General features: G+C 40.0%; 1 pseudogene; it reads left to right on the top strand.

Moving 5' to 3' along the window:
* On the top strand, nucleotides 20,509–21,727 carry Gm18759 (predicted gene, 18759; annotated as a pseudogene).

Here is a 22,047-nt window from a genome sequence, read left to right as displayed (position 1 = left end):
TCAGAGACAATTTAATGTAATAGAGTATATTGCACCTTTAGGGCCAATATAGTATGAGAAAGAAAACAAAACAAATCCAGATCAGGATCAGCAAATGTTAGTCCACGGGCCAGATTCAGCCTAGTGCCTGTTTTGATGTATGAAGAGCTGTTGGAACATGAGCACAGATACCCTGACTTGGTCTCTGTGTCTGAGTTTGCGTTATAACAACCGAGTGAAGTAGTTGCTGCAGAATGAGAGGAGAGATGTTCAGATGACTGATGAACAAAGATTCGTACATGCAAAGAGCACCAGCCAGTGAAGAGCCAGAGAGAAGGAAGGAAGAAAGGAAGGGAAAGGGAAGAAGGAGGAAGGAAGGAAGGAAGGAAAGAAGGGAGAGAGGGAGGGAGGGAGGGAGGGAGGGAGGGAGGGAGGGAGGGAGGGAGGGAGGGAGGGAGGGACAGAGAGAAAGAGAAAAACAAGAAGACAGACCAATGGATGGATGGACTAAAGTTGGCAAGAGAAAAAGATGAATGTCAGACAAAGCATGCTAAATTTGAATTGCAGATATAAAAATTAATTTGGGGAAGCTAAGTATACTCTACCTATTCCTTTGGACATAAATATTCTAAAAGTCGTCTGTAGGATATCTGAAATCCCTATTCGCCTAGGTCTCTCTTGCTTTTGTCTATAACATGGATCAGAAGTTTGGAGGCCGTTGCCCTGTCAGTGCTATAGAAGAAGCTCTACTTGCTTGTGACCTAACTTACACTTCAGTTCTTACTCGGAGCTCTAAGGGAAAGACTTTCTGCTATAGGCTTCCTGGTGACTTAAGCCCCTCCTTGAATAGTACCTGAGACTCAGAACTGTTGATAGCCCCCATTTTTAGAAAGTTCCTTTTTCCACTGCATCATGGCAGCTTCTGGCTACATGACAGGAAAACTTTCTCCTTCCAGAAACTCATTATGAAAATGTTCCTCTCATGAAGCTTGGGTTTGATCCTCCTTTACTACGGTAAACTGTAGCTGCCAGAGTTAGCGTGGGCCAGATACAATTCATCTAACCATGCCATCTAAGTTCACGTCAGGTTTCCTTGAATAACACTTTTGCTGTAGTGAATTTCTCAGTCAGTTAAATTCCCCAGGTCAACGGAATTGCTATTATCTGTGGCCTCGTGTCTTGCAATGAGTCAGAAAATCTTTTTCAGTACATTATGTCTGCATTATAAACCTTTCATGCTGTACACTGAATTAGTTTTACTCTTCAACTTTACCCAAAATGTTCACAAAACATTTCCGCAAGCCAGAGATCTACTTTAGAACTTACATCTAGAGGTCTTTGGGAACACAGAGAAATCTGAATGGAGGAAGACGGGGAGAAAGGGAAGGCTTGTAGTAGTCGCATATGAAATAAATGAAAAAAATACAATGGAGCATGTAGTATAACATGGCATTAATAGAACAAATTTCCCTCCTTCTTTATATAGTTTGATGCTTTTCCATCTGAAAGCTTATTTTACATTGAAAGAAACTGAAGTATTCTGGTCTACTACCATGCTACCTCATCAACCCTAAGTTGGGAAATAAATGAGACATTTAGGATTCAGTAGAGAAGATAAGAGTGGATATGTAAGAAGAGGGGGTGGGTGGTATTGCAAGCTAATTTGCAGTAATAATTAAGATATTTGGTCTTTCAAGGGCAAAACGAAACATGCTATTTACTAAATGTCAAATTTTTCCCAAAACATGGATGGTTTTTTATGAAGCTTGGGTGAATTGCTGCCAGATTCTAATTAAGACTCTAAATTCACCCAGAGTAGCTTTAGCTGAGTGTTTCAGTGTGAGTCCTAGACAGGGAATATATTTCTTGTCAATATTAAAAACCACAGTTCTCACCTGAAAGGATAATCCATAGTTTATTCTGGAGTCAAATCTGAGTGACCATGTCCTGGGAACACAAATTTTGGTTACCTCGAATTCCATGTCCCGCTGTGCTAACAGTTTTATTATGTTTTTATAGTAATGAGATAAAGCCATAAATCAAACCAATTTTAAAATACACTGGTGAGCACATCAGGCAGAAAGGTTACAACAAAGTAGCTAATCTGTGATGCGGGCCTCAGGTGCCATTTGACATTTTTAGCTGTTGGATTGGTGGAAGCCAGAAGTCTGTTTATACATTCCAAAAGATTTGTCTAAAAGTCACAGACTGTCAGTTAACATTCAGAGGTGGGTAATACATTGCTTTTCAAGGAGTCTAAGATAGCCCAAAATAATGTGGCTCTGAACCTGTAACATTGCAACACCCCACAATTAATGGACTTCTAATCAGTTAATCAGACTTTATAGAATTCAAAATAGGTTCAACTCCTTTCTGTGATCTTTGGTTCATGTCACCTAAGTGTGGGACAGAGAAGAATCCTAGGTCATTGAGTAAAAAATAAGATTTATTGGAAGTTTAGGAGGAACAAGGAAAGATAAATAACTGCTCTTTATTTTTATGTTACATCCTGAAAAAGCAAAACACAAACGAGCTCTTTGTTTCTCCCCAACACCCATAAGCGTTTGCACATTAAGGGAAAAAACCCTACAAACTCTGAAGGCAAATAGTTTACTGAATGAGATGAACAAAATTACTTATTTACCAAGCCCACTGCTGGGGCAGTGTGAAGTGGGAAATTCTGGTTATGTCATGTGATGCAGACTCACGTGATGTTTTACTGAGTCAAGACCATTAGAGGACATGTGATGTTAAGAGAGAGTATAAATGTGACCCAACGGACAGTGACAGGGAGGGCGCTTGTAGCTCTTCTAGCTTTGCAACTTGTCAATGGTCTCCTGACTTTGCCAATGTTCACTTTGTAGAAACCCACTCTAAGACTGAGCTATGCACATCACAGTCTAGTTTAACTTGCACTTAGCTCCACCGTCCAGGGTAACACCTATGGGCAAAGGTAGCAATTTGTACTGCTCTTAAGTACTCTCTCTGGCTTCCCTAGCTATTTTCAGGCATGACTGGTAGAAAGTTCAAATTCATTTGTATCAAAGGGCAAACCTTTCAAAGGACTGTTTCCCTGATGTTTCCTCTACCTATTTCTATTATGTTTCATCTCTTTTATAGTACTTACTACTCCATAATATATTATAATGCCATTGTCTTTGTTTAACTATTTCTTCCCCAACTAGAATATAAGTGGAAAATGGATTTATTTCTATTGGGTTTGTACATTATGAGATACCTATCAGATGACCTAGTTTCTGATCTGTGACAGTGCTTAATATTCATTCAATATTTCTTAAATACTCCTATAGCAAAAATTATCATGTCTGTGTCATCTGGTCTGTAAGCCTGATGACATAAAACACTACAGACTTGTTGACAATGTTTATTTAACTGTATGACTACAAAAGTAGACAAAGGATAGATTCTTGTTCTCTGTAGGTTTCCCTGATGTCTGCTCAGCTTCTGTTTTTTCGACATGAAGATGGGAATGTGCCTAGTATCCCTCCATAGGAGTGTTGAGAACTTCAGTGGATCATACAGTGTAGATATTACAGTATCATTACTTCTATGTATTTCCACCAAACAAAATGTCACAGTGTGGCCTTGATCTCAAATGTTCAGTTTTACAAATAGACTCGGGAGCTATGTGATGCTGGGGTGAAAGCCTGCTGGCTCAGAGAGGTGGAGGAAGCAAACAGCTGACATCCCAAAAGAAGGTTCTCCACCTCAATTCTGCCTCAAAAACCCTGCAAACTCAGCGTCTCTCCCCCCCTACTTCCAGTGTGTCTCTCTAGTCATCCTCCGGAATCTTCTTACTCTCTATGATTTTCTTCCTATGTTCACTCCCCATCAACAAGTTGACTTTGTGTAATCCTGTTTACAATAAACAGAAAGCTCTTGGATTAAAGGTACCTGCTAGGGCTGAGCCACACCACAACTAGAAACAGGTTTTTCTAGTAAAGAATGCAATCTCTGGGTTCACAGTGTGATCAAATATCCTGCAGTATGGCCTCATGATGGGTAATACAGCAAGAATCATTCTGTAAGTTTGCTATGTGATTACCAATTGTCACAAGAATGGCAGCCTCTTCTTTACCAGAATTACTAGACTGGCATTGAGATCAGTACCCAGGCAGGACACCTTCAGAAATAACCACACTCTATTCCTAGGAATCATGTTTCCCAAGCTCCAATCAATCACACCTCAAAAACATAAAAAAGTTAAAGATCTCATAGACAAATATATATATGTGTGTGTGTATTAACTGTATATTAAATATATAATACATGTATAAAATATAAATAATTATATATTAAATATGCTATAACATATAAGAATTATATAATATGTATATAAAGTTACATGTTATAAATAAATAAATATTAGATATATAAATATATATTAATAAATATATTTAAAGTTTAATCTATTGATTTTTTTCTGACAGTTCTAAGGAGAGGTACTAGCAACATCTTCATCCTCATGTTGAAAGATAAGATGCTGTACAGATGTCATAATTATATAGATTAAACATTTATTAAATATATAAAGTATATGTGTGTATCTATATATACATATACACACATGCACATATATATGTGTGTATATATATTTATATTTATATATTATCTAAGCCCCTTTGTCATTGTTTTTCTCATCACATACAACCCCAACCCTGACTTGAACCTCTTCCATCATCTCCTTCCTTCCCTCCTTCTTGAGTCCATCCTGCAATTACAGTTGTCATCCAGTACATCCCTATGAAGCACTCCATCTTACACATACACAGTACATAATATAAAAAGCACTCCTTTCCACAGCACTAAATCTACCCACTGGCTGCTTCTGATCTCAAGAACTCAGAGTGGGCTAACTTTCCTGTTCATGGTTTCCATGAAGATACTCTATAGTATATGGTTCTCTTCTTTTCATGGGACATTCCTACTACTTGTAAACACACATGTGACAAAGTTATTAGATTTCTTTACCATGACTACTACCTCTAATTTGTTTCATCCACAAGAACGAAAATTTGAATTGTGATCCACAGGTCATGAATCAAAACTGTAAACATGGCACAACCTAGGCTTTGTCCTGAAATTTGGTCAAAAACAATTTGAATTTTTAGCCTCTTTAAGTTTATTGTGTACTTGGACAGATTTTTCAAGATCTGTACAGCAATATCACCTCAGAGGAAAGTGTAATCAAATAAACTTCTCTTGTCAGCTGCTATTTGGTTGGGTTTCAGACCTTATGACAAACATGGACTAATGCCATACTTTCTTTACGTAACAGAGAGATATTCTGGGATCACACATGATACAGAAACCATCATGAGGCCAGCCAGGAACCATGCTCTAGATCCAAATTTGCTGTAGGACAGTTGTTCTAATGTTCTGATGCGACCCTCTGATACAGTTCCTCATGTTGTGACCTCCAACCATAAACTTATGTTTGTTGCTACTTCATAATTATAATTTTACTACTGTTATGAATCATGATACAAATATCTGTGTTTTCTGATGGTCTTTGTCTACTCCTGTGAAAGGGTCATTTGATCTCCACAGGGGTCTTAAACTCACTTGTTGAGAACCACTGCTATAGAAGAAGCCAGTCTTCTTCTAAAGGAACCAAGACTAGTTGCTGTTGGCCAGCTGATAACTGCTTGTATAAATCCATTTCAAGAGGATCCAATGCCCTCATGGGCACCTTCCCATTTAGCAAATAGGTAATAGGGTCTGAATTACAGTCAAGGTCCTCAGATTCTCAGCCCCAGTCCTTGTCACTCCATACATAATTGCAGGAAAGAGTTACTAAGTAAAAAGGATGCACAATAAATGAGCATGGCGAGGCTGCATAGTAGTTTCCTCCACAGGAAACTACTATTCTAGCACAGGATGTTTATAACGAGGTGAACCACAAGATGTTCAATTGTATGGGTGAAACACTCTATTCTGTAGGGAAGCTCATTAAGGCAGGAAGTAAGCAACTCAAAGTAGAGGCAGGAAGTCCCTGAAACTGATAGGTTTACTAGCCCTCTCCTCGAGAATGTATACGCAGAGAAGACTGCTGACAGTCACTATCAGACAAGATCAACAGCCTGGATAACACATAACAAACAAATATAAGCCAAGCTGGTTAGAAGAGGCTCAGGCCATCTAGAACCCCAAGAATGGATGACTGTCAACCTATAAGGCTGCCTGCAGGAAGGACTGTGTGCTCCATGTACCCAGATTTCATAAACTGTCATTACTTCTGGAATGGGATTTTGGTGATGCAGCTGTTTTTACCATTTCTGCTCCTGTAAGTGACCCCTTGGCTATGTTCCATACACAACCCAATAAAAACCTAATGGTTCCTCAGGTTAGACTTCTGTGCACTTTGATTGTATACATTTTTTGGTCTGTTGTCAGTTCTTTATCTGGGTGAGTAGATGTTTGTTTCACATCTCCACAATAATAGTGCCATGCAACATACGATAAATATAGCATAACTTACTATCAGACTTACATTGCTAAATTTTAGATCAGCATATTCAAATCTCTTACTCAAAAATGATTTTTAAGCATTGTTAATTGACCTCAGGCATAGCTAAAAGAATGGCAAGTGACAAGGGTTGGAAATGCTTTCTCATACGGGTTATGCAATCGCTCTCTTTGTATTTTGTAACTGATGATTTGAACATTGTAAAATTCAAAGTAAATTTTCCACTTCAAAGTCCAAAGGAACTTCTTTTAAAAAGGCATATTTAAAAACAATCCCTGCTTTATTTGTATATATGACACACAGTAATGAAAACCATAAGATTCCGAGCCACATTGTTGCTGTAACTGTAGGCTACATACCTTTTTTAGGTGGGAAGAAGGAAATGACGAAATACTGATCCTGTAATGTCTGCGATTTGATAGTTTTTAAAGTGTTGTTCTACAGTTGGGATGTTTGGGTTTTGTGGTTTCAGAGTTTTTTTCTCATGTTGGTTGAGGTCTTAAATTAACTTGTTTCATCAAGAATATCCTCTTTCAGTTCCCATTCTGAAAACCGTTACCCTGGGTCCCTATTATCACCAACACCAAACCATGGTGATTTCATTACTGAAGGAAATCAAATCACACATTGTTTCTACCTAAACACCATAGTGCACATTAGGGTTTGCTCTTGGATTTTATGAGTTTGGACAAATATAGAATTAATTATATGTGTCCATCTCTATAGTATCACACAGAGCTGTGTCAATGCCCTAAAAGTCCTGTGTGTTCAAAGTCTGCCTAGTTTTAGATTTTTCCCAAGTATCATGTGATGGGACTCACAATATTCACAGTCTTTATGATTGGCTTCTTTTACTCAGGCATTGTCACTAAATTTCCTCCAAATCTTTTCATGGCTTGATAACTCATTTCTTAGTACTAATAGGTGACATTAATAAGCTATCATTTCAACACACCATCAACCATGTGTCCATGAACTAAAAGGAATATTGAATCTTACCAGTTTCCATGTTCTTGAAAATGGAGAAGACGCTATCCATTTTCATACACAGTTGTTTATGTGGATGTTAAATTTCCAACTTGAGTAAATTACCAGGTCATTCAATTGCAGAATCATATGCCTCAGTACATTTAATTCCATAGAAATCAACACAGACTTTCAAAGCAATTAATGGTTTTCTTTTCCTATCAGCAATGCATGAGACTTCCTGTAACACCCTACCCTCCTCAACAGTCATTGCTGTCTAGTTTTACATTGTCCATCAAAAGAGGTGTACACAAGAACAGATGGGCCACCAGCCCACAGAACTCCCTTGGTTCAATTCCCACAAACCCAATCTGCCACCATCCTTTCCCTCCCTAGCCCCACCCCCTTTGTTGCTTCCCAGTCCAAACTCTGGCAGCTCTCCCCTGATCAAGTTCTGAGCCCTCCAGCCAGAACAGGTAAGCTGCCAGCCCAAGGAACTCTCTCACTGGCTCAGCTTAGGTGTGCACTATTGTCTTAATCTGCATTTTTCTTATGAAGTAAGAAATAGAAAATAAGTTTATACTTTATCATCCATATATCTTCTTTGTTGAGCTATGTTTTAAAGTCTTTCCCAATGTCCCAGGTAACTTCTTTATTGAATTTCAAGACATATTCTTTACATTTATTTGGACAGTAATTCTTGTTAAATATATATCTTGCAAATAATTTCTCTTAGCTTATGACTTGTTCTTCATTATCTTGACAATGTGTTAGACTAAACAGAAATTTTTAATTTTTATGGAGTGGTACACACAAGTCATGTACCATAGTTTGCAATATGGAGGCAATTTTATGGAGTCAATTCTCTCTTTCTACCTTAACATGAGCTTGGAGATGAAAGCCAAGTTGGCAGACTTGTGCTCTACGTACGATCACCTGCCATTCCATATCAGCTATGGTGAATTTGTAATTATAGTGAATTCCATGAGTGAGTCTGTGGCTTGTGTCTTCAATGCCAAATCTAAAAACTCATCACCAGGGCCAAAATTGTGCAGATGTTCTCTGACTTTCTTGTCTAGTTTTTATTCCATGACTCATTTTGAATTTCCTTTTAAGTGAAAATTCTAGGACTCTTCTCCATATCTTCTTGCATTTGCAAGTTAATCAGAATCAATCAACTGCATCATTAGAGATCTGTTTCTCGGCTCTCTACTCTGTTCCATAGATGTAGCTCTCTTCCATTATCATGACACCATCTTAATTACTGTATCTTTCTGGTAAACTTTGAACCAGTTTTTATTAGTTTCCAAACTTTGCTCTTCAATTATGGTAACTATTCAAAGTTTTATTGGGCATTCATGTAAACTTTAGAGTCATTTTGTAGATATCTAGGAGATTTCCTCGAGTTTTGACTGGAATTGCACCTATTATATGTCAACGTGGAGAAAAACTACTATCCTTGTTGTAATGAGTCTCCTTATATTAAGTGTATTTTTGCATCTATTTCCAATTATTCAATTTTTCTTTGTTTTTTTACTAGATATTTATAAGCCTTGATATATGTTGTCAGATTTAAACCTACCTTTTTAACTCTATAGGACACCCTTGTACATACTATTATGTTATACATCCAAGCTGTACTTGCTCGTGACTGGGTGAAGTCATTGGCTTTTATCTATGCATCCTACAGACATGTTCCAGGTATTTATTATTTCTAACCACTTGGTTTGGGGTTCACCTTCTAGATCTCCTACATGCATCATCACAGTGCCGTCAGAGAGCAGGCAAGTTTTCCTTCTTTCACCATCCATACATTGTTCTCTCTTTGCTTGTTTGATTGTGTTATCTAGGATTTTCAGTTTAATTTTCAAAAGGCTCTGTGAGTGTGGTTCTCTTTGATGTATCTCTGAGCTTAGTGAGAGTGGGTCTTGAATCTCCCCCAACAATTATATATATATATATATATATATGCATTAATATTATATGTATATAATTTTATATTATATATATTTTATATAATTTATGAGACTTCCTTGATGCCACACCCTCCTCAATGATCATTGGTGTCTGGTTTTATTTGGCCCATTCAAATAGGTTTACACAAGATCAGGTAGGCCACCAGTCGAGATACACATATATATATTTATGCTGTATAAAATTATATATAGTATTATATACTATATAAAATAATTTATAATTTTATATATAACAAAATTAATTTATATAAAATATATAATATATAAATTATATATAGTATATAATCAAAACTATATTATTTATAGATAGTCTCTATCAAATGACTATGGTTGCCTATATAGTATATGTTATATACTATATAAAATAATTTATAATTTTACATATAACAAAATTAATTTATATAAAATATATAATATATAAATTATATATAATATATAATCAAAACTATATTCTTTATAGATAGTCTCTATCAAGATGACTATGGTTGCCTATATCCCAAATTAGCTGGGGGTTGTTATATGAAAAGTGTTCATGCCCCTTTGCCCAGTGCTACGGTGATATCATCACTTGTTTCTATTCCTGTAGCTTGTTTATGTAAAGAGCTTAATGAACTGATTTTAAAATGCATTTATTTATTTTATGGGAAAATACAAATGTCATGGCATCTGCATAAGATCCGTTGTCCACTTTTAGGATTTTGTTCTCTTCTTACATCACTTGGGTCTAAGCGATCAAACTCAGGTCATCGGGCTGGACAGCAGGTGCCTTTACTGACAGCCTTTGCTGATCCAAAACATTGCTTTTGAAAAGTGAACGGGTCATATATACATAGAGTGAATCTTTCTCACTCTAGTGTCTGAATTTTTATTTTTATTCAATTCTTCTAATATTTCAAGAAGGATTCTTCCTCTATATCCTGAGAGATGAGGGTCTCTGTTTCTTTTCCTTTTTGTTTTCTTTCTCTTTCTTTTCTTGTGATACCTTTTGCTGGTTTTAGAGTTAAGGTAATGCTGGCTTTATAGTATCAGTTAGAGAGAATCCACCTACTCCTGACACCTGGAAGCAATTGTGTAGAGTTGACATAAACTTTTCCTGAATCTGCTGGAGCAGTTGTACTCACATGCATACTCTCACACTGAAACACACACATGCACAATACTCAGAAAAAACACACACATGTGCAATCTCATACACACATACACACACACATGCACATACTCAGAGAAAACACACACATCAATGTCCTCATACACAGATGTACATACATGCACATACACACAGAAGTACACACAAGCACATATTCATACATAGAAACACATATGCATATACTCACAAGCAGAAACACATGTATGCACATAATTTTACAATATTTTTTTATAATTCATTAAATGGATGGTCCTTATTATCAACCTATATGAAATCTGAAAAAGGATATTTGTATTTTTAATAAATAAAATTTTCCAACTTGGTGTTTCTTTGAGATGGAAGTATGGGTGAGCTGTCTGGTAAATACATGTGATGTTTAGGGCACAGGGCAGGCTTTCAAGGAAATAGATGGTGGAGCTGGAGGAAAAAATACAATTGTTGGGATTGAAAAGATGGCTCAGCAGTTGAGAGCATTGACTGCTCTTCCAGAGGACCTGAGTTCAATTCTCAGCAACCACACAGTGGCTCACACATATCTGTAATGGGATCTGATGCCCACTTCTGGTGGGTCTGAAGAGAGTGACAGTGTACTCGTATACATAAAATAAGTAAATAAATCTTTAAAAAAGAGCGTGCAACACAATCATTTCAGAAAGACTGAAGGAACAACAAAATAGATACACAGATGATCCATCCTGAAGGATCTGAAATAAAAGAGGTGGAGACTTTCGTGGAAAGATCAGTACCCTAGAGTCAGATAGCAGACACCACAGACACCTACAAGCTCATCCACCTGACAACAGAACGACCTAAATCAAATCTATGTGGTCCAGTCCCAGATACATGCTGCTTTAAAAATAAATATGGAGTAAAGTAAAATAAATATGGGGAAATATACATTTTTATTTATATTTGCATCTCTCAAAAACACTAAAAAGTATTTTAGTCCACCAGGCACTCAGAAATGCATTATCAAATGCCAGGTCCTTGACTTCAATCCTTAAAACTCTTAGCTGGTTTTTGCCCTTCCTTCCCATAGGAATTCAGTGCAGCCTGCCATCTGATGGCATCCCATCTCTGAACCACAACTTCCCTCAAGAAATTCTTCCCACTTGCTTAGCATTGGGGGCTATTTTAATTAAGAGATCCCCCTCCCATTTTAACCACTCCCTTCTCTCCCCAAGGCCACCTGTTGGTGGAGGAGGGACCAATGACTGTTGTAAACTTGTACTTATCCCCTCCACTGGTTTCAGACGATGTTATGATTAGACTATATTCCTAGGGGCCAGCAGAAAGAAGAGAAATGAGCAACCTCAGGAGGTAGAAGGTAGGGGAACCCTCTAGTAGGTACAGGAGACCTGGGAGGTGAGAGACTCTTAGGACTCAAAGGGAGGGAAGTGTTTTACAGTGGGAAGGTGTGCAGAGTCCACCTCCAGTGGAGGGACAGGACATCAAGTGGAGGGGTAGGGTTGCCATCCCATAGTCAAAAGCTCTGATCCAGAATTGTTCCTGTCTGAAGGAACTGCAGGGACAAAAATGGAGAAGAGACTGAGAGAAAAGAGGTCCAGTGACTGGCCCAAATTGGGATCCAGTTCAAGAGGAGACCCCTGGGGCCTGACACTGTTACTGATGTTGTGGTGTGCTTTCAGACAGGAGCCTATCATGGCTCTGAGAGACCCAACAAGCAGCTGAAAGGGTCAGATGCAGATACTAGCATCCAGCCCAGGACAGAAGCTGGGAACCCCTGTGGTTAAATTGGAGAAAAGCTGGAAGAAGCTGAGGAAGAGGGGACCGCAAAGGAAGACCAGCAGTCTCAAATGACCTGGACCCCTGAGATCTCTCAGACACTGAGCCACCAAATAGGCAGCATATACCAGCTGATATGAGGCCCCTGACACATATACAACAGAGAACTGCCCTGGTATGGGCTCAGTGAAGGAAGATGCACCTAACCCTAAGCCTTGAAAGACTTGAGACCCCAGGGAGTAGGAAGGTCCGGTGGGGTAGAGGTGGGGGGTGGAGGACAATATCCTCTTGGAGACAGGGAAAGGGAGGATGTATGGAATGGGGAGCAGTCAGGGGCAGACCAGGAGGGTGATGAAAACTGGATTGTAAAAAAAGGATTAAAGAACATAAGTAATAATAATTTAATTCCCCTTTTAAATGCCTTATCAGCCAGCTAAGTACTGATGACCTAAGGTATCCATTGTGTGTGATGAGTCAGGTTACCTTGTCTGTGCCACACAATACCACCTCTACTAAATTTTCTAGATTGAATTGTAAAGGTCCATCACATCCCTTTCTGTACAATTTACTCCTCCTGGGGGATAGGGGGGTAGGCTGTTGAGAAAGGCTATTTTAGAGATCATGGTACTGTTTCATCTAACTGCCCTCGGTGATGATATATTTTTTACGGTCTTGAGAGACTGATGCACAGCCAAGCACTCGGTAGGTATTGGTTGCATTGATGGGTAAATGGCTTAGGGCTGGTTGTTCCATTCAGATCAGCCTACACGTGAAAGCACAACAACGTGAAGGAAAGAAACAACAAAGAACACCTGAACAAGATTCACTTGTACATCAACCTGTACCCAGGAATGTGTTAACGTGCTTGTATTACACAGTGACCACATGTCCTGAAAAGCAGGACAGAGATGGATGCTAAGGCTCTGCTTGAGAAAGATAACTATCCTAGTGTTTCTCTGGACCCAACGATTCAAGGGAATGGCCAGGGTCAGGGCTTTCTTTTATGACATTTGCAGGTCACTGCTTGCTAGGTAGCCCCAGCCAACTGAACTGCCCAGCAAAACTTCCTGTTGTTTTATTTTATTTTTTTTTCAGATTCAGTCTGATAAAGGTGAGGTGGGGAAGTCACAGAAGCCCATGTCCGGTTTCTCACATCTCTGCTGAAGGGAAGTCTGTCTTCATACAGGATGCCGTGGCCTAAAACACAAACCATCAGAGGTATGCAACCAGTTTTTCATTTCCTGCACTTAACAAAAGTTTTCTTACCATGTTTTCAAGTCAATAAACATCCCTCTGTCTTCCGTGTCTGGGCTGTCCCTGTCTGCAGGTCCGAGATCTTCCAGTACATCATGGACCTGAGAGATGAGACACACTTGAACTCTTGATCAGGTTCAACTGCTTCAATAACTGCAGAATAGACTGTTAAGTTAAAGGACAAGCCATAAACAACAGTGTCCTGGGAAGCAGCCAGACTTCCGGTCAGTGTTTACTATAATGTAAAGACTCTAAACCAGGAGGCAGACAAAAGGGCCAAGGTCCCCATCAGGGTTGGTTCCCCCAGCAGCTGCCGTCCTGGACATTCAAACAGGATGATGTGTTCAGACTTCTTGGAAATGTCCATTCTGGGTTGGCAAAGAAAAAGAACGTGGGGTAGATAGACTACAACAAAACAAATGGGTTCCAGCTGCATAAAATTATGATGCTTTAAAAAAGAGAGAGAGAAAAGAAGAGTCCTTCTGAAAGTATTCTCCATTTATTTCCTGGGACTATTGCCTTTTAGGTAAACGTAAACTTACATGACTTGCTCGTTTTAAGTACCAGTCTCTCCAAATTAAGGCTGAGACAGCATAACGACTCTTGGCAGCCATGCTGGGACAAAGATGCTGTCTCCATAACTTTAATTACCTTCTTTACTTAGTTTAGAAGCTGTGTGTTTTAAAAAAAAAAAAAAAAAAAAAAAAAAAAAAAAAAAACACTTGACTTACCACCCAGAAGACTCTGACTACACTAAAACCATTTGACTCATGGGAAAGCAACACAGGATGAGTTGGGACGTGATGCAGGAAACCTAGTATCCATGTGACCATCTGCCAGTCACAAGAACTTGGGCACCTCTTGCCTAGCTTTTATATGGAGATGTGTGTCTCTTGATGTTCAATCCATTTTTATGATGTTTCTGGCATGGATTGCATTTCTAACATGTCTTAAAATGAACCAAAAACATATAACTAGGTCTCCCAAGTTGGTGGGGCTTTCCCAGGACATGCTCTGTGCTTCTTCCCACGCCTTCCCCACGTCTTCTTACAGTAACAGAGTGGGAAGGGCCTTGCTGGTTTCTGTTGCTTGGATCTCAGAGTCTGATCTTATTGTGATATTGGTAACTTCTAATCACAAAACTCCCCCTGCTCCTAAGTTTTTTTTAAGTCTTTGACATATCAGTTCAAATTACAATCATTCATCTAAATTCAAAGGGAAGTTTAAAATACATGGAATATTTTATAAGCTTTATCTGTTAGATATTATCAAATGTTCAATGGTGAATACTAGTTGTTTGATATTCAACATATAAAAATGTCATAAAATGTTTACAATGTACAAACCCCTCGACACTAAGTAGAATGGCTAATATTTATTCTTTTAAAATACCTACTTTATACAGAGACAAAGTTTGGAGCTGAGATGAAAGGATGGACCATCCAGAGACTGCCCCACCTGGGGATCCATCCCATAATCAGCCTCCAAACGCAGACACCTTTGCATACGCCAGCAAGATTTTGCTGAAAGGACCCTGATATAGCTGTCTCTTGTGAGGCTATGCCAATGCCTGGCAAACACAGAAGTGGATGCTCACAGTCAGCTATTGGATGGAACACAGGGCCCCCAATGGAGGAGCTAGAGAAAGTACCCAAGGAGCTAAAGGGGTCTGCAACCCTATAGGTGTAACAACAATATGAACTAACCAGTACCCCCAGAAATCATGTCTCTAGCTGCATATGTAGCAGAAGATGGCCTAGTCAGCCATCATTGGGAAGAGAGGCTCCCTGGTCTCGCAAACTTTATATGCCTCAGTACAGGGGAACAACAGGGCCAAGAAGTGGGAGTGGGAGGGTAGGGGAGTGGGGGGAGGGTATGGGGGACTTTTGGGATAACATTTGAAATGTAAATGAAGAAAATAACTAATTAAAAAAAAATTTTAAGTAAATAAAAAAGAGTGAAAAAAATACCTACTTTAAATGACGTGAGGTCCCATATCCTAGCAAGTTGGGAGACCCACAAATGATTCTGTGTTGGCCTTTTTGCTTCTGTTTATTGTTTTTTAAAAGGGAAAATCCTACCATCTAAGTCTTTGTTTCTTAAACAGACAGACAGACAGATACACACACACACACACACACACACACCTTGGCAAATAAAGAGTTGTCTGAGCTGGATTTGCTGATGCACACCTTTAATTGCAGTACCCTGAAAGCAGAGGTAGAAAAATCATTGAATTCAGGGCTAACTTCATCTACAGAGGGAATTCCAGGACAGCCAAAGCTTACACAGAGAAACTGTCTTGAAGAAAATGGAGGGGGGGGGAGGAGGAAGAGGAGGAGGAAGAGGAGGGGGAGGAGGAGGAGGAGACAGTTGCTAAATCTGATATATTTTCCTGAAGCATTATTCTACGATGTAAGCATAGAAGAATGTTGTAATTCTCTAAAATAGGAGCATATACAATACTTCTCAACTTTCCTACACAATCTTGTAAATATACTCCCAAGCCCCACTTACTGTGAGAAAAGATTTGAAGGGCCTCAAGCTAGGGACACTTCAGTGTGTCTCTGACACATGAAAAGACTTGCATAATACAGAATACACAAATCCATTTCATTCGGGAAGGTAGAGAAGTTGGCATTATCAGTTCGTACAGAGTGTGTTAGCTCTGGAGGGCTATCATTACCTTTATCCTTTAGACTTGGGCATGCTGGTCCCACCCTTTGAATTCTCCCCGATGTAATACATAACAATGTGACATCAGTCTTGTGCAGGCTTAACCAGATGCTGCAGGTTTCTAATCCAGCATTTTCCCCCTTTGCTAAATCAATTATTATTTTATGTAAACTGCTACCCACATTATCTCAAGAGCTATCAGCCATGTGAACATTTTATAAAGTGCATTTGTAAGACACGGTTTAATGTTTTTAACTTTAACAAAAATTTACTAACCTTTCCTAATGGGAATGACAAAATGCAAAATTATGTATCTTTACACAAGCACACAATTACTTGTACAAAATAATTCTTAGGAGAAACAAAAGCAGCAAAGTTGTTCTCAAATAAAAAGACAGTTGCCAAAAGCTATGGGGTAAGAAGGAAGGTAAATGCCACTTGGAATGCACCTCCTTACCTTCTGTCATATAGATTTATTTTTCTACAAATGGTATTCAAGCTTTCTTTAAAACATATTCTGTTGACAGATCACCAAAGAGGTCTTGCTCGTGTCACTTGGCTCAGCAAAGCACGGGCTGCAGGGCTGTCATCTGTCTGCAGGGCAGCTGCAGAGCTCGAGGTGAGAAAGCAGAGGAAAACCAAAAGACAGAGCTGAGTCAGAGATGCTGAGGATGAGGGCGAGCCCCGAGGCCTTCCTTGCGACTACCCTTGCAAGCTGCTCCTTTGTCCCACAGGAAAGAGGGGATTGAGCCTTCTTGAGACCAGAGATCAGTTAGGTGAGTCAGAGATGCTGAGGATGAGGGGAGGCCTTCCTTGCGACTACCCTTGCAAGCTGATCCTTTGTCCCACAGGAAAGAGGGGATTGAGCCATCTTGAGACCAGGGATCAGTTAGGTTCCCTTTTGGCCACATAGAACTAACTCTAGCCTGCCCAAGACTAGGACTACATTTCAAAGGGACAGAGATGGCAAATCTCCAAGAAGTCAATCCACATGTTATTACTTTACAGTGAAAATAAATCCTTTATATTTTTTATTTCATAGAAAAGCTGCCATAGGTTGATTATTCAGAACTCAGATGTGCATAAGGCCTCAAGTTGTAAAGCCCAGATTGGTACCCAGGCCACTGGACCCCAAAGTGCAAGCTCTATACTCTGTCGTAACAAATCACCACTGCCTCCAGCATCTCCCCAGATTTAATAATCCCAAGAGTCACTATTTGAGTCACAATCCATTTAAAAATAAGAGGAGTGCGGTGGCTTAAATAGGCATGGCCCCCATAGGCTCATAGATTTGAATCCTTGGTTGCTAGGAAGTGGCACTAATAGGAGCTATGGCCTTGTTGGAGGAAAGGTGTGTCTCTGGAGGTGAGCTTTGAGATTTCAAATGCACAGACCAGACCCAGTGTCTCTCTTTCTCACTTCCTGCTGCCTTCCTATGCAGATGTGGAATTCTTGGCTCCTTCTCCAGCACCATGTCTGCCTGAGTGTCCCCACAGTTACTGCCATGACAATAAGGAACCGAGCTTCTAATCTGTAAGCCAGCCCCAATGAAATGCTTTCCTTTGTAAGAGTTGCCTTGGACATAAATGTCTCTCTGCAGCAATAGCAATCCTAACTGAGACAGGGAATAATTGCTAGAAACTGGGGAAATGGCGTCAAAACAGAGGCTTAGTAAAGCTATACAATAAACAGTGACACTAAGAGTTAACATGCATATAGTAAAATATATTACACCAAGTAATATCTGTTTGTGCACACACATAATAGTGCTTTGTTCTCAAAATACCCTATGAGTTACACCTTAATCTCATCGTTCTACAAATCTAGTGACGGAAACTCAGCTTTACTTACTAAGGACATCCCTTTGACTGCATTCCCAGTTCTTGGTATGAACCTTTCGAGGCTCAAGGCAGGTGAAATGCTATGGAAATCAAAATAAGTAGAAAGCAGGAATGAAAAGTCACAGATCACTCAACTCCTTTGCTGCAGTCGATAGCTACGGGGCACCAAGAACATCGGAGCACTGATCCTATGTCAGCTGTCAAAGCGCCCCACGGATGAGCAGATCCACTGGGTCTGTACTTTGGTTTCCCTGTGAAGTCAGCAGGATGCAGTACATTGTTGCTTCTGAATCATCTAGTGATGATACACTACTTTCAAGAAAATGTGCTCATCAGAATAAGACACGAAGCAGTTTTCCATTTGGTAGGAGCGACATGGTATATTAAAAGGATTTCTTATGGAAGAGACTTTTGTCTGCGTCCTCAGTTGCTAAAACAGTGGTTGGCATGTCATAGGTTCTCCAAAAACCATCTGTTAAGTTATTAAATTGAGGAGACTTCCTCTTCTTTTTGAAGTCACATCACATTTACACTGGCTCATGAGTACCCAGGTCCACTGATTTCCACTGTCCTTTTTGAATTTGGAAGATCAATGTTGAGCTCAATGCAAAGGCCAAAGGCTGCTGAGTACTGTGACACAATGTATCCAATTTATAATTTACGGACTTGCCTAACAGTGAGTATGCGCACATGTGCTATCTATCCCACTGGGTGCTAATCTTCTAGTATTAATGCTGCTTATCTTTGACAGCTGTTACTTACCTTGAGTTTGCCCCATGACAAAACCCAGGCAAGCAGATAAATGCACAGTATTTCCTGCATCTTGTAAATTGCCTATGAATGCAGACAGAGCCCATTTCTGTTTAAGGAACAGCTCAGTTGTATTTCTCCTCAAATTACAGGATTCAAAATTTATCAGGGCTTACATAATTCCAAATGCTTCTTTAATGATGTAGCAACGAAACAGGTTAAGGCTAAACTTAATATAAATGAGTCAGACTTCCCAAATACTTGCTAAAACAAGAAAGCACTGTGCTCAAACAGAAGCAAAAGCCTTTTAAAATGCATGCCAAGTTTAAACTTTGGGTTGGTCAAACTATGAGAACAGTTGTTCCATTGTGAGACTTCTGTATTTTATCATAAAGCACCATGGTTAGCAGTTATTCTGCATTCTAGGTATCCTATGACATCCCGAATCCATCATTTAAGCACTGAATGATGAATGCCGATGAGTCTCTAGAGCAATCTACTAGACAAGACCCTAGGTATTAGAAAAATGTAAATCATTGACACCAATAGAATTTACTTTTTGAGTTAACTTGATGAAGTAAAACTATTTCAGTCTCAAAAAAAATCCTCTCTGGAACCTATTTCCTAATTCTTACGTATTGCTTAAACATGACACTTTAATTGTGAGGGGCAGGGGAAAAGATCTACTGTGGACAGCAGCTTCCTATGCTAAGAAAACCCTGGGCCCTCTTCACCACTCCAATTGAATGTGGTATTTCAAGAAGACTTCTGCCAGACTCCAGAGAAGCTGCAATATTTATTCTCTTTTTTAAAAATTTTTAATTGGTTGTTTTATTTATTTATATTTCAAATGTTATCCCCCTTCCTGGTTTTCCCTCCAAAAAAAAAAAAAAAAAACCCTATCCTACTCCACCCCTGCTTCTATGAGGGTGCTCCCCTACCAACCCACCCACTCCCTCCTCACTGCCCTAACATTCCCCTACATTGGGACATCAAGCCTTCCCAGAATCAAGGGCCTTCCCTCCCATTGATGCCAGATAAGGCCGTCCTTTGCTACATATGCAGCTGGAGCCATGGGTCCCTCCGTGTGTATTCTTTGGTTGGTGGTTGTCTTAGTTAGGGTTTTACTGCCATGAACAGACACCATGACCAAGGCAATTCTTACAAGAACATTTAATTGGGGCTGTCTTACAGGTTCAGAGATTCAGTCCATTATCATCAAGGTGGAAGCATGGCAGTATCCAGGCAGGCATGGTCCAGGCAGAGGTGAGAATTCTACATCTTCATCTGAAGGCTGCTCATAGAAGACTGACTTCTAGGCATCTAGGGTGAGGGTCTTAAGCCCATGCCCGCAGTGACACAACTACTCCAACAAGGCTACACCTACTAATAGTGTCACTCCCTGGGCTAAGCATATACAAACCATCACAGTGGTTTAGTCCCTGGGAGCTCTGGGGGCTGGGCTGGTTGATAGATACTGTTGTTCTTCCTATGGGGTTGCAAACCAGCAAGAGGCTCCCAGGACCCAATAGGGATGACATTAGCTGAAATACCCAACAAAGGTCTCCGTAAGTTGCGCAGCAGTGTCTGGCAAAGCTCGGTGGGAAGCGGTATTCTGTTCCTTGCTCTTCATTGTTGGGATTCAGTCCATTTGGGGGAGTCTCCACAGCAGCTGTCACCACGACTGTCCCAAGCACACTCATGAAGCAGCTGCCCATTCAGTCTACAGCTGTGGCCTGTCCCGTTCCAGTTCGCAATGGAAAAGGTGAGATCTCAATGGAAAAAGTGAAGGTAAAGTGTTATGTGTCCAGGAAAAGTCCAGATTATGGCCCTATGAAGTCCTCAGATGAAGAGGATGAAGAATTTCAGCTCATTAAGAAATCTAAGGAACAAGAAGCAGGGCCTGAGGAATAGGAGGAGGATGCATCCAGTGAACCCCGCCTTCGGCGTTTACAGAACCACATTAGTGAAGATGTGGAGGAGAGATTGGCTCGACAGAGAAAAATGGTGGAACCTGAAGTAGTAGGAGAGATTAGAGCGGCACCGTGACATGACGTGTCAGCGAGCACAGGAGAGAAAAAAATGAAGAGATGAAAGTCATGGAGATGGAAGATGAGGGACGCTCTGGGGAGGAGTCTGAGTCGTTAGAGTCTGAGGAGTACACAGACAGCGAAGGTGAAATGGAGCCTCGACTTAAGCCTGTCTTCATTTGAAAGAAGGATCAGGTGACAGTTCAAGAATGAGAACCTGAAGCCCTAAAACATAAGGAGCTTGAACAGGAAGCAAAGCGTATGGCTGAGGAGCTGCGCAAGTACACACCCAAAATTGTAGAAGAAACCAAGAAGGAGCTAGAGGAGAACAAGCGGTCCCTTGCCGCCCTGGATGCACTCAGTACCGATGATGAAAATGAGGAGGAGGAGTACTAGGCGTGAAAACTCCGAGAGCTCAAAAGAATCAAGTGCGACAGAGAAGACCTAGAAGTGCTTGAAACGGAGAAAGCAGACATTGAATGCATGAGAAACCTGACTGAGGAAGAAAGGCAGGCGGAACTTCGGACAATGTCATTACCAACAAAGCTATTAAAGGCAAATAAAAGTTTTTACAAAAGTATTCTCACCGAGGTACCTTCTTCATGAACGAAGATGAAGAAGTCTACAAGAGAGATTTTAGTGCGCCTACTCTTGAGGACCATTTCAACAAAACCATTCTTCCAAAAGCCATGCAGGTCAAGAATTTCGGAAGGTCTGGTCGCACCAAGCACACCCACCTTGTAGATCAAGATACCACTTCCTTTGACTCTGCATGGGGCCAAGAGAGTGCACAGAACACAAAATTTGTGAAACAAAAGGCAGCAGGGGTCCCAGATGTAGTTGAATGACCCTCTACCAAGAAGAAAACCACCTAGACTTCAACTACTTATTCCAACTGTTCACAAGGGGACCTGGTTCTCAATTTTCTTTAACTATCATTAACGTAGTTCTTGTATAGAACTTTCCAGACTTGCGGCCATAACTTGTGTTTTAAGGAGCTTTGTAAGAGGTTTGAGCTCATTCTGAGAAACTCACAGAAAAGCACTAAACAGGTAGGATTAAAGGCTTCCCACTCAAAACTGTTTCTGAGAAATCAGGTTTCTCTACCGTAGTTTCCCATATTGACTTGGGACTATTCTGAGTTTGTTTTTCCAGCCTTGATCAGAGACCTGGTCACGTGAATGGATGGAGC

The sequence above is a fragment of the Mus musculus genome, chromosome 13 (genome assembly GCF_000001635.26).
Source record: "Mus musculus strain C57BL/6J chromosome 13, GRCm38.p6 C57BL/6J".
NCBI classification, from domain to species: Eukaryota; Metazoa; Chordata; class Mammalia; order Rodentia; family Muridae; genus Mus; species Mus musculus.
This window is presented reverse-complemented; position numbering and strand designations above follow the sequence as displayed.